Genomic DNA, 14,570 nt, shown 5'->3' on the forward strand with positions numbered 1-14,570 from the left:
TATGGATATGTAGCATGTGTCCTAAGCATTATTATTTTTGAAAAAAAGGGAGGGATAACAAGTACATTCTTACTGCTAAATTCTTTGTGGCAAGTTGTGGTGGGCTAGGATGAATTTAGGCTGCTGACTAAGGTTGCACAGATACAGAGCACATATGCTGTCTGAGCAGTTGACCTTGTTGCTCTCTGTTTTTCTCCTGTTTGGCTGGGGAATTTAAAAAATATTTCTGTTCCACTCTTAATTTTTATTTTGGGGCTGGGGTGAGACCCCTGCATAGTTCTTGAGCAGGTTCTTGGTGCAGGTGCTGAGGCAGGGAGGCCTTTTACATCATCCAGTACCTCATCCCCAGGCCCTACTGCCAAATGTTTCCAGTGCTAGGGTTTCCCTGTTGCTCTGGTCACCACAGCACAGGGCTATGGACAGGAGCAGGTGTGCTGGAAGAGCCTCTTCAGGCAGAGCAGCTGATTAAATAAGGAAGTTGTGCAAGCTTTTGAGCATAGAGCATACAGCATGCACCATACTGTGCTTGAAGCCTGGTAGAGTTGGGAAAGGTTGTACCAACTTAAATTAAGGCAGAGAAATATTAGAAAGGGAGGAGGTGACATGGCTAAGTACTACAGTGAGCTAGAAAAAATTGTCAACATGTTTTCCATTGGAAGATTGGCTGAGTATTTTTTTGCTGGTCTTAACTGGCACTGTTAGGTGTTGTTCTACTTCATAGGAAGTACTAGACAGTTTTTGGGAAGCTGACTAATGTTAGAGAAGAGAAAAATCTTTTTAATATTATTTGGAAAGGCTACGTGGCAAATTCATTTTATTTTATAAAAACACAGTGCACTGTGAATCAGATATTAATATTTACTTTCTTGTTTTACCAATAGTATTTTATTACATAAAACAAATATTCCTTTATATTACCATAAAAATTGTTCAGTCACTATTAAGTTTTGATCAGGAAGTGAAGGAAAAAGCTGTTTGCTTTTGAAAAGTAAACCTGATTTTTTTTTTTTTTTCACTTTGCCAGAATTATTTCATGTCAATCCATGCCTTGTAAAAGATGTGTGTTGAATTTCTTCATTAAACATCATCTTTATGTAATATGAATAAGACCCTATGTTCTGCTGTTTGTAGTAATGTATGTAGGGAGTCCATATGAAAGCACTGAGCTGATGTTCTTTATTCTTGCCATGTGGTAAAACATTTTTTTCAGTATTAAAAATGGAGAGTGATAAAATAGTACAATCTGAAATCTCACATGGGAGTACTGCAAGACAGCCTTTTCTTCCCTAGAAGCCTTACTTGCATACGTGATTTATCTCCCCTTTCTGCTTTACCTGCCAGAACCATGTAGCTGTGTTTCCTTTGCAGTTTGTTACTTCTTAATTTGTACAAAAGGTGGCTAATTTAAATTTCTGATGTTACCAGCAGAGTTATGTGTTTTTTTTAAAGGAAGGAAAGGAGGAAGGTGTGAAATATGCACATGCACATATACATATATTAAGACAAGGTATAGACTTTACAGATTAACCATATTTTTTGCATCAACAAGACTTGTAAATTTTAATTACAATGTCTGTCATAAACCACCTTGACGTTGCTTTACAGAACAGCCTCTTGTATCTCTTGTTCTCTTAGGAAGGGGAAAGGAAGGGGGAGAAAAGGGAAAGGAAAAGTCTGGGAGAAAATCTTTGTTCTCTCACTGGCAAGTTCTCTGTAGCAAAGCTGTCCCACTGAAGCCTGTCTGTGTGATTGGGTACAGATTTAAGGAAGAGAAGGAACAGTTTGTTCTCTGCTGATTATATAAGAATACCCTTGTCAGCATGTTGCTTGCTTCAGATTACAGCGCGTATCCCATGATTAGAATGGAAAAAAATAGGAAAACTAGAGTGATACCCACATTTCTGTTTCTTTACTATACCTTCTTTTAATCTTGGAAACCTTGGGCTTAAGGTGATGGATATTATTTTAGCCTGTAGCTCTCTAGATGTCAATTTTGATCACGAAACTTAAATACTGTTTTCCTCAAGAAAAATATATTTGCCAGTTTGATTCTGCTGTTTAAAATTTTCTGGAGAATTCTGGTCTTTCCAAATTATCTGATGCCCACAGATATTTTTGTAGCATGTTTTTCTAATTTGCCTTTTGTCTCCTTGGATATTTAGAATTTCATTTCAGGATTGAAAGCATTTTTGCACTCTTTACAGGTCTTCTTTTGTGACAAGACAGATTTCCTCTTTCATATGCACAGTTGGTTCCAGGTAGAAAATTAATGAAAAAGCATTATTCACATTTCATTTCTCCCATTTAAATGTTTTTAAAGCATTAGGAACTTCTAGACAGAAGTATGAAGAGTTACATTGCACTTTTTAAAACTGCAGCCTAGATCTCTTTCTCTGGAGCTTAATGGATATGTTTAGGCCCCCAAATTTTTATATAGATCATTACCATGCCTATATACAATTTGCTGTAAAGAACAGCAGCTACTTTCAGTTGTGCTCCCACTGTCATCTCTCAGCAGTGGTGCCAGTGGGAGCTATTATGGTTGTACTCTCAGGGGACAGGCATATTGGGTGTGCAGAAAAGGGAATACAGCACTACAGATCAGTCAGGTCTGCAAAACTCTAATCCTGCATATGGTGAAGATTCATGTGGTTTGAGGTCATCTTATGCTCTCTCTCCCCTCAAATGCTGCCGTCGATGGACTGCTCACTGGAAAGCTGATCACATTTACAATACACTGGCAACTGAGAAACTTGAAACCAGCAGATATCAGCACTGTGCTGTCTTCAGAAATCCTAGAAATTTGTTTTGGACAAATACTTTATGAAGATGTTTCCATACCAGCTCCATTCACAAACAATTTGGTAATTTAGCAGCAGTTTTGCTGTCACAATCTTCTTGGTAACTTTTCTGCACATGATTGTAGGTGGTGCTTAAGTATAGTTTTATTATTTACTTTTTTCCTTTAAGTCTCCATTTTGTTTTTATTACTTTTATGATAATTTCAGGTGTAATTTTATTGGTATGTTATCATACTTTGAAGAATTTTTGACTAGGTTGTCTGGGATTTTCAGTATTAAATGCCTCATAACCACATGTATTTATTTTCTTAACCTTAGCATATATGTGACTCCAAATTGTAATTAGTGACTCTGTGTTAAACTGTATTAACATGTCTATAAAACACAGCATATGGATATCTTGATGAAAGGAAATTGGGAGATGCTGCTTTTATAAACCTGAAAGCTGCAGAGCAGATGTGGAAGGAATTATTGCAAAGAATCTCAACTGGCATATAAAACAGAAGCTGAAGTTTATTTTGGTTTTATTATAAAAGAAAAAAACATTTTACTAAAGCTCTGTTGTATTTAAGTTACATAAAATTGTGTTGTTCAGGACTAGCTGTGAAACTAGCTATGGAACAATGTGACAATGGAACAAGGCAATTTTTTTCCTTTAAATATTTAGTACTAGAACTTTACAAGTGGATTGTAAAACACGTATTTTTAGAATTTACAGTAAATTCAATAATGTTCCTTTTTGGAGGAGAAGACTGTAATAGATATTGCAAAGTTTTTTTTTTAATTTCATGAGCAAAGAGCAAAATAGTGATTACCCTTTTTGCAGTCTGATTGTCTGGCTTCTTCTGTGGAAAGTCCTGGTCATAAATGCTTATTTCTGAAGAACTATTAACCACAAGCATTCCCATGCTCTCATATTTTCAACACCTAATCAGTCAGCCTGACTTTGTAGAAAACACTAGATTATTATTTACTTACCTATTACAGATTTCAGCAAAGTGTTGATGTGCTTACCAGGCAAGTCTTGTAATTTAATGCAAGAAACAACACACTATCATTATAAATGTATTAAGGATTTTACTGTGTATTTGAGGAACTTCACAACTATATGAGGAAAGTAATAAAGCAGGCTTCTCAATACATTTTCAACATGACTGTATAATTTGATGTGGAATGAAAGTGCTAGTTACTTACCACTTTAAAATGACTAATATTTCTGTCTATTATTGACTCCCAAATTCTCATAGATTAGTCAATTAATAGCTATGTATTTTCTTCTGGGGTTGTTTTTAGGGAGAATTAGCAGAAAATTATGGTATAGTATTCAAATTTATAAAAATTTATTAACTTTATTCAATTACTAGTATTAATACTTTGGCTTCCATTGTTCCTGAAATGCAATGTGAAATAAACAAGAGTTATCATTCCAGTGTTTTGAGGATCTGTATTTTAACATAATCTCTAACTTTAAAAACCATCATAAAATAATGGCATACTAAAAACATAGCTAAGTTATACAATCGGAGTACAGTTAAGGCATAAAAGGCTTTCTTTGATCTACATTAGGAGCTACTTCATTGAAATATGAAATTTCTCAGACTAAAACTTGTGTAGCCAAAAAATGATAATGCAATTATTCCATATTTACAATTAATTATCCTTAGCAGAAATGTTCTCTCCTAGAGATATTTGAAAAAAAATGTGTGAACTTTTGTCAAGTTTACTACGAAACCTTTTGTTGCTCTTCCAAAGATTAACTGGGGGATGACTTTATTAATGATTTGAAAGTCAAACAGCTTATGTCAATTCCAAAGCTCATTGTTTCAGCTTTTTTTAAACTGTTATTTTTTTAAATCTAGCTACATTTTTTTTTTCCTAATTGAAATATCAGAAAGTCTTTAAGCAAATTAATTAGATTTTCAGAATTGCCTCCATGGTTATAATTGTCAGGCAAAACTGACCTTACGTCACATAAAGTAACATTAAGTTTGGAATATAGTGACAAAGCTTCTGGAACATTTGTAGGATAGCAGACTTCGTAAGAAACCTCCAGTCCTGAGTTAATAATGTGAAAACAATTTCTGAAATTCAAGTAGTTTGTCTTATTTATTAATTTTTATTTATTATTTTGAATCAGTATAGAAATTGTAGTGGTTGGGATTATTTATCTAGCAATCACAAACAGCCTCAAAATAGGTCTCTTAGTAAAATAATTGACTTAAGTGAAACTGCCTTTCTGTAAGAACTGTTTTCATGGGGCAGAATCCCTTTGTGACTGAAGCAGGGTTGTGCTTTACAGAGAGCTGAGATGCCCTGCCAGAGCAGTCGCCACCCTGCCTTAGTGGGCTGTACTTGTGTAGAATGATAATTGGTTTCTTGGAAGCAAGGAACTAATTGCAGATAAAGCCTGTGTGTTTCTTCACAAGAAAACTGCCTATCCATTAGTAAATCAATGAAAATTTTGCTGTACTGAAACCAGAGTGCAGTTAAGAAAACATTCTCAGTCCTTACTTTCATGTGTTTCTAATTTTCTTTTAAATTTCTGTTTGCATTTGTGCAAGTGTGCGTGCTTTTCTTTAGACCTAGCTGAAGGGTGAGTTTTGGAGCAAAGCCCAAGGAAAAACCTTTTGGCTATTTTTTTTTAAATTAAAAGCATATTTTAAGTGTTTTATGTAATTTGTTAAATAAATTGTTTGAAAATATTGCTATATAATACCATGATTAAAAACAAAATATTCCTTTATACATTATATTGCAGGGTTTATTCCTTATACAAATGATTCATAGCTCAGACTGAGTGCAGAAAAAAGCCAGGTATTCTTAAGTACTGATGCTACCACTATACCTTTTTTCCTGATGGGAAGATTGCCCAAGTAAACTCAACGTTGGTTTAGTTTCCCCATCTGTATAATGTGAATAATACTTACCATCTTACAAGAATGTGTGGAATTTAATATTTATGCATCACTCTAAAGTTCATCTCTAAATCAGTTCTGTAACCCAAACTCCAAAATGCATGGTTGGTAGAAGACTGTGAGACACACCAGTATTTTCTGGAAGGACTGTATTTTTCTCTACCTGTAAATACTGTGTTTGAGCTGGATGTGTTGTCTTTCTATATCATCAAGCTTGGTGGAGCAGTAGGGTATAATGCGATGACTAACAGAGAGTTCTCATGAGAACAGGCTGGACACTGATGTACAATGAGAGAGAAAACTGAAGCATTCTCAAGGCACTCTCTGCTTGGCTGAGAATGTTAAAAAGAAACCATGACCTGTGAGTTAAGTCCAGCAAAAAAATACTTCCTTCATCTGTATAACATTGAGTTGCCAGGCAGCTCAAAATTCACTTTGCAAAGTTCCCCCCAAGAAAGTGGAATTCTGGCTGCCTGCAGAGTTCGCCCACCTTGGGAACAAATTTGAAGAAAGGGAGGTGACTTTTTCTGAGAGAAGTCACTTCCATTCTGTGTAAAACCAGGGAGAAATGTCCTGGCTAACAATCTTAACAGCAGCTTTCCAACTTGTCGCCAAGGAAATGAGCTTCTTCTCAAGTAGGTCTGCTTGCAGCAACTTTATTACATACATCTAGACACCATTATTTCTTCATAGTCAAATTTTTCTCACCCTGCAATGCTTGGTAGCAGGGATGCAATTTCTGAACTGTTAATTGCATAAATACATTCTAGGAAAAGAGCAGTCCTGCAGCTTTTTGATACTCATAATTACTTCTTTCCTACAGTTTCAGAGAAGCATATGTCATCCTGGAGGAAACGAGCATCTAATTACTTTGTAGAGAGCACCTCTCTCTGTTGTATCTGAAGTGTAGCTTTCATGGTGTTCAAAAATCTTACTGTTATTAAATTATCATCCACTATCCTGATGAAACGAGAAGTCTTCAATTTACAGGTGAGGAGCTGGATCTCAAGAATAAAATCCTTAATACAAAAAATCGCTCAAGCTTGTTATTGATCCCCAGTATGCTAAGCTGGCCCATTGATATGTGCCTGAAGACAGATGCCTTTTTGGCCAGTCAAGCATATGGTGATTTCTCCAAATTTTCCATTCAGTAAAATACAACACTTCCCTTTCAGTATAGGATATCTTTTATTGTTGGAGTTTTGGAACTTGGAAAGAAAGTGCAAACACATTGTAAAGGAACAGTTATATATTTTTTTCCCCGGAATAATGTGATAGCAACTTTCCTGCACTCTTTAAAACAAATGGAAAAGCAGAGAGAAACTGGAAAAAGCTTCCGTGGAAAGGCTGGTGTTGCTTGTGTGTTTGGAGGATAATTAATTGTCACTATTGTAGAGCTGAAAAGACATTGCATGACTTGCTATGAAGCAACTTGACACAAGTTGCAGTGCACACTAGAATATTATTAACTGAATGTATTTTGAGCCAATATTCATGCTCTAAATATAGGAACGTACTGAAAAATACACAGATCACACAAAACATAAGTTGGAAAAGATTCACTACTCCAATTTCATTTTTTGCAAAGTATTGTCTTATGGCATTTTTTGCATACTATATGCAGTGAATGAAATCCAGGCCACGCTGGAGGCAAAGGCAATGCTAAATTTTCTGCAGGACCTGGATTTTATCCAATATGTACTATATTTCAGTATAGAATGATCAATATTACAAGTTAATTACCTAAATTAGTTTAGACTGACCATGTCTTATGTCTCCTAAACAGTAAATTATTTAGATTATATTCTGCTAAAAAGATCAAGGTGCTTTACTATGGTGGATGTATTTTCTTCTCTGTTCTAATAACCAGAACCTATAAGCCATGGAACAACTCAGAATTGATAATAAATGTAAAGCCAGGAATTAATAAGTGAACAAATATATAACACACTACACCTGACCTAATTTGTTTTAAAAATCCAAAAAACAACATAAAACCTGTTTGAAAATACGTAACTTACCAGTGGGTAACTTCACTGGTTTTTTGGATGTATTTGTTGAATAAAGTATTTGCTAACAGACTTTCTCCACTGTTATTACTGTCTACAGGACATCAATACTCTTGTATTATGCTCACAAAACAATTATTGCAATGAGGTGATGTGTGTTTGCTCAGGTAACAAAGTAGAATACGTAGAGATGGATCTGATTTTCAAGTGGTAGTATAATGTAAATAGTACGACGAGTTCCTTGCTTTCAAAGAGAATGAAATAAATGAACTGTGAGTTTTATAGCCCCACACTAGGACACGATCCCCGCATACCTTTGTTATGAGAATCGGTGCCCTTCACATAAAAACGTCCTAAACAAACCCGTGTTAGCTTATAGCCAACTCTCGCCAGTTTAAAAATTGACAATGGTTCCTTTAAACTAGAACTTTACGAGACTCTTTTCCTTCTTGTACTTCTTTCGGAAAAAATCGCAGGCAGAGGTGCACTGCTGCTGCCTTTCCCGAACCGCGTTGTCCCGCAGCGACGCTGAAACCACGCCGCGTTCCCCTGCCCTCCCCAGGCTCCGCGCTGGCCCCGGAGATGCTGCCGGGGCGAGGCACCGGGCCGGGGCTGCGCTCCCCGACCCGCTCCGGAGCGCGGCCGCGCTTCCCGCGCTCCGCGGCGCGCCCGGGGCGCTGCGGGGCGGGGGGCGCGGGCGCACATTCCGATGCGGTGAGGCAGCCGCGGCCCGGCCCGCCCCCGCCCCGGCCCCCGCTCGCAGGGCGCGCACGGCGATGGCGCTGGAGCGGCTCCAGCCGCGCGGGACGGCGCCGCTACTCCGCGGTGCGGAGGCGCGGCACTGGGGCGCTTGGCCGACGGCGCCCGTTTGCGGGAGGTAGGAGGAAGCTCTTCCGCGGGCGGCTCCAGCTGGCAGCTCCCAGCGGCGGGACGGGACCCGGGGCGCGCTCTCTGGCTCCGGGAGTCCCCTCGGCGGGAGCCGCCTGCTCCTCCTGGAGCAGCCGCGCGCACGCGGGGCCGGGGCCGGCGGTTCCTGCTGCCGCACTTGCGGAGTGATCCACCGTGCCTGTGGGAGCGCGGGGCTGCCCAGGGCAGGACAAGGAGGAACTGCCGCATCCCATCTGCCTCGCGTGCAGGGGATGATCCTAGCGACCCGTCCCGAGGGCAGCCATCCGGTGGGAGAAACCCGCTCTCCGCCACCGAGGAGGGGCGGTCCCGGGGCAGCCCTCCCGGGCGGCCCCGCGCCCTCTGTCCGCTGCTGACTGAGCCGGCGGCGCTGCCCCGCGGCCCCTCCCCAGCTCTCCCCGTCCCTCCCGGGCCCGGCGGGGAGGCGCCGCAGCCCCCGCCCCCGGCCCGCCGGGGAAGGCGCCTCGCTCGCTCCGCCGTCCCGGGCAGCGGCGGTCGTGGAGCCCTGGCGAGGCGGGGGCGGCCCCGTCCCGCAGAGCGCTCCGCCGCCGCGGCCCCGCCGCCGCTGGAGTCACCGCCGACCCGAGGAAGAGGACGAGATACCGGGTGACGCTGAAAGGTGCGTCCCCTGCACACCCCCGCCCGCTCTCACGGGCTCTTTCCCTGACTCCCGAGCGTGGTTGGCTCTCCTCTGGGGGCTCTCTGGGGCCGGGTCCCGGCCCCCACGGCTCTCGTGGCCCCGGGGGTTGCCGAGGGCTGCCCGCCCGCTGCGGCCGTGCCCGGGAGCGGGCGGGGGCTCCGCTTTCGGCCATGTTCCGCAGCCCCCGCTGCCCGCGCCCTCCACGCCGGACCTTCGGCTTAAGGGTTCTCCCTCTTCCTCTGGGAGGGCTCAAGAAAACCCCAAATGCAAAAGAAAATTTTGGGTGTGGGCTGCCCTTATCCCACATGCTAGAAATGGTTCTGAATTCATCATTCTCTTTCTCTCTTCCACTACGACTGTACAATCAGTTATAATTTTTACGTTTAAGTCTGGCAAAATTTAGTCCAAGACTGGTGCAGCGCATCGGAGATGTGGCGCTGGAAGGAGCCTGTGGCTGTAAGCGACAGGGGTGATGTCTCTCCCCCTCAATGGGTCTCTGCTCTTTGGGGGTGCTGCAGGCCCTGACACCCAGGCGTGGAGGGGCAATGCATTCCTCCCAGCTCCAGACTTCTCTTTGCCCCACTTGCTGAAGTGTTGTTGAGTTAGAAAGACTCAAAGTCTGCAAACACTTAGAGAAGTAGTTTCGCTGAAGTGTTTGTAGGATCAGGACCAAAGTGTCTAGGTGTGATGCTTATCTGTTCTCCTTCACCCTCTTGGGATGCCACCAGCACAGGTGATAAAGGGAAGAGCCTATACAGGTGACTGTGAACTGGGCTTCTTCTGATAAAAGAAATGAAAGAGCTCGAGTAAGAGTGGTAGAGAAATGCCTGAAGGATCAGCTGTACTTCAAGGAACAGTAAAATGTTTTGTTTCATAGTGAGGCATTTGTGTAAGGAGCAGAATTTGCCCTCTTGTTGTATTTATTATGCTAAAAGTTTGATTAAAAAGTTTTCCAAATATTTCCATCCTCTATGTTTGTATGACAAAAGTTTGCTAAATATTTCCATCCTTTACATTTGTATATTTGAAAGAAGATCAGAGAAACTGCCAATTATGAAGCAGCCTCTTAGTAATCATTGCAGAGCAATGACTATTCTGTCGTTTAAGAAGTCATGTTTTTCCAGCAACAAATGATCATCTTTGATCTGTGCTATCACATCCCTTAGAAAGTCAATGGCAAACAACCAATGTTTGTGTTCATTACAAAAGCACCGCAACAAATATGTGAGCAGTGAAACATACAAGGTGAAACCAGAAACAGACACTGTTTTGTGTAGTAGGAAGTGGTCAAGAGAAATTCCCAAGACATAATGGGCATGTATGCCCATCTGCATAAATTTGTAGAGGATTTCTAAAATCTTGCTTTCTTAGTCATCCAAATAGAATTCATTCTTGCCATATTGAGGTAGTAATCTCAGATACCATAATGAATTCATTTGTGTTTTCATACATGGTAAAAAGTCTGTTATTAAGACTTTGTGACTGTAGACGAGGCAGTGCAGTTCCTGTCCTTTCAGTTATCATTAATTTAATGTGATACATTTGATGCAATAAAAGTGTGATGTTCAAACCAAAGTTCCAAGACATTAAGAAGGAAAAGAAATACCACAAGGTAAAACTTCCAGATCAAGAAACATGAAAGCCCTACTGCAGAATAAAGAATTTCTCAAAACTCTGTTAACTGGAGATCATAGAGCAAGTTCATGGAGATGATAAGGTAATTTGATATCTGGGAGATTTGTAATATGGGAAAAAGAAATTCTCTGTATTTAGGTTATCTAAAAGAATGTAATGAAACAATTTGAGAACTATTTGTAAGTATCCATAGAAGTATTTCTTTTATCAAAGGGCTCTTTTATTTAAGAGAAATATGGATGTTAAGATCCACTAGTGACTAGAACCTGCACGGAAATCGTGTACAGGAGCAAGGCATACATTGAAAAGTGACAGCTGTGACTCTTCATGAAAGATTGTTGATTTATAACCACTGGGTATATTTTGCTTAAGTTAGCAGTTCTTTTTCTCTTTTGAAGAAAGGCAACTATAATTTAGCAATAGTTCTTGGATTTGAAATGAGAATTAGTTAAAGGAAAACTTCAGTTATTAAGGGGGCAAAAAGTAATTAATCTATTATTTCATTAGAAGGTCATGATTTGCATAGGGATTTTTTAATTAAACATTAAACTAAGGGTTTTTTTTAGTGATCTTCTTAACTTATGTGCATATTTACAAAAGCATTTCTTTAGGAGTGTTTTATTTTAGAACACTGATGACACTGATGGCCACACTTCAGAACATGGGTTGTCATTTTGTTTCCTGTTTCTAGCACTTAGTAAAAAACAGATTTTGGGTCATGACTGACTCTTAAATTTTATAAATGACAATGATACGTGTTATTAGCAATAATTAACTTTTTTGTTGTTGTTGTTTTGTTTTATATACTTCTTGCAAATACCAGTAACTGAAAAGTTGGAACGAATCATGCAGCTCCAGTGTGGACAGACTTACTCTCATGCCTGTTCACAGTGCAGCCATTGATGGTTTCATTGAGCAATGGCTGTCATTTGATTGTGCAGACAGCAGGTTAACAGCTGTCTGTACCTTTCATATGCAGTCTGATTCATTTGAAAATAACACTTTTCATCATGTCTCTGGTTTAGGAAGCTGTTAGCACACTAGCATTAAATCCACGCTTTCCTTAATTTTGTCCCTTCCTGAGCCTTCTTAATCATTTAGAAGAGAGGTGTTGCTCATGTACTAGAGGAGCTGCATGACTGAGTACGTATTATGTGAGAGCAGTCCAGCTTTCTCTGCATACTCCTTTATTTGTCTTGGCAAACCTATATATATATATCTGCTTGTGGGTAGGGTTTTCCATAGCCATGGTACTGCCAGATATTGGTCATATTTCACTCCTTGATTTTTTTGAGCAGAACATCTATCTGCTGAAACAAGACTTGTGTTTAACAGCTGAGGATAAAGTGCTGACAGACTTTCTATGAATTTCCTATATTGGGAGGTCTCTAATATTTTTATTCCGTTTCAAGGCACAGAATTTTGGTTTTACTTGAAACAAAGAAGTCAGTTTGTAAGTATGTCAATGTGGGATCAAAGTCTGGTCCTCTGGTTTTGCATACTCTGTTATGCTGACATCTCTGTGCAAGACATAATTAATGTCACTGATTTTAAACTAGGCCATCCACAATACTTTCTTCTTAACTGCCTAGTCATTCATAAATAATCCAGCATGTTCAAGCAAGAGCTCGATGTGGCAGCACTTACTGAAACCAGGTAACAAGAGCTAAGAGGAACGAGCTCAACTCCCCACCAGAATTAGCCTTCTTCCAGAGCTCGCTACATTGCTCCGGTTTATCAAGTGTCAGTGACAGTGCCACAGCTAATACCAGCTCTTTCAGTAAATGACTTGGAGCAGCAGGACACAAAGCTTGTGGAGGATGTGACATGCCCCATGGAGCTGCCTCCTGCATTCTTTACATCCGAAACTTGGGTGTACTTGGCTTAGCATTGGGGATTGAGGCAGTGCAGGCGTGAGTCTTTTACAAGGAAATGTATTTGGTGGGGCAGTATAGATACTGTGACATTTTACAGTAGTTTGAGGCGTATCATAAAGGTTTAAATAGGCTGTCCACTGTGGGATACTTTTTATTCTACATTGTTATCCGTAAGTTATATTTAATAACTTGTTACAATATTTTCAGTGGTGCCTCCTCATTTTAAAAAAAAGTGGGTATACTATTGTATTTGTCAGTTGTAACATTTCATAAGTAATTAAAAAATAAAATGCTCAGGCATTTTTCAGTGTTCTTTATGTTACTTATTTCAATGTTTTAAATGAGACACAAAAAAATAGAAACACTGAGAGCAAAGTTGAAGCTACCATTTGAAAATATTTGTGGGGTAATGGTTTTATTCTGTTAGTATGCACAAGTGCTGCATAACTTGCATCTAATAATAGTGTGTTTTCTTAAACAGATGACTCTCCAGTTGCGTTGACCTTGCCTTGTGTAGTAGGACCTTGCTGTCTGCTATTTCAGACAATGCTCTGATGTGAGATCTCTCCTCCCACAGTATTTTTCTCTGTCTGTGCTACAGCATACAGCAAGAATGCTGCTGCAATGATCTTTGGTATTTGAGGTTTTTGTTACACTGCATCTTCTTTCAAACATTTTCATGATGCATTCCTTTACTCCAAGTACAAAAGTCTGTTGCTTAGATTAGGTTAATTTCTTTCTGTAGTGGTACAAATACCTTTCAGCAGTGTTTTGGGGAAAACCAACTTGGTTTGCCTTTGGAATTTAGCAAGATAAAAAGGAATCGGTACCAGACCAGCTACTGCTTTGTGCACTACAAACAGTTCACATCAAAGAACAACCTGTAGATTTCTTTTTGAGGAACTTTCTTGGTGTGAATGCCTCCTTTTTAATTCCTTTAGGGTTTTGGATTTTTAGCTCTGTACCAAATTGCAAGGGAAAAAGAAAACCCAGTGTTGAAATATCCAGGCTGGTTTGTGTTTTGAAGATGGTATTCTGCTTCTGTTCTAATTCTAGGTAGTTTTCATACTCCGACATTTTTCAAAGATGTATTTTCAACATTTAGCTATTGTTCAATATGGACAAGTATGTTAAAATGTATTTATATCAGATTGTTGCCCATTGGTGGGCAATTTCTAAGAATTGGTTAGTATTTTTCTAACTTTTTCTAGAAAGAGTCACACTTCCGGTGACTTTCAAGTGTGTCAGATGTTCTGTGAGTCCATGCATTGTTTCTACTGAAAGCAGTGGGAAAATAACCTCATTGCAGGTACTTCTTGTGAAAGCTTTAAGTTTCTGATCAGTCAGTGTGCACCCATTTTAGTTCAGCACACTTATGGGAAGCAGTAAACATAGAGAAGTATCTCTGCAAGGCTGGAAGCCCCTGGATTTCTGACTGCAGGAGGGGCTGGCAAACAGGCTGAGTCCCTGCTTGGTTCTGGAGTACTCATTCACTCCTTAGCTGTGCCACAGCCCATGGTTTTGTAACATGTTCAGTGGCAGTGGTGTCAAAGAAGACCAGGCAGATAATGCTTCTTGAAATCTTTTGTATTATGGTACTTCTGCATTTTTTAGGTGAAGAATATTTCTTAATATGGCTCCTTTAGAGCCCGTGAAGATTTTCAGTGTAGCATGAATAGTCTGTTGTTTGCATTTTTACCTCCAAAAAACATACAAAAAGGGAGGAATCTTACATAATTACCTTTGTTTTGTTATGATTGCACCTTTTTTGTTTGTTTGTATCTTTC

This window comes from Vidua macroura, chromosome 8, assembly GCF_024509145.1.
Source record: "Vidua macroura isolate BioBank_ID:100142 chromosome 8, ASM2450914v1, whole genome shotgun sequence".
In the NCBI taxonomy this organism is placed as follows: Eukaryota; Metazoa; Chordata; class Aves; order Passeriformes; family Viduidae; genus Vidua; species Vidua macroura.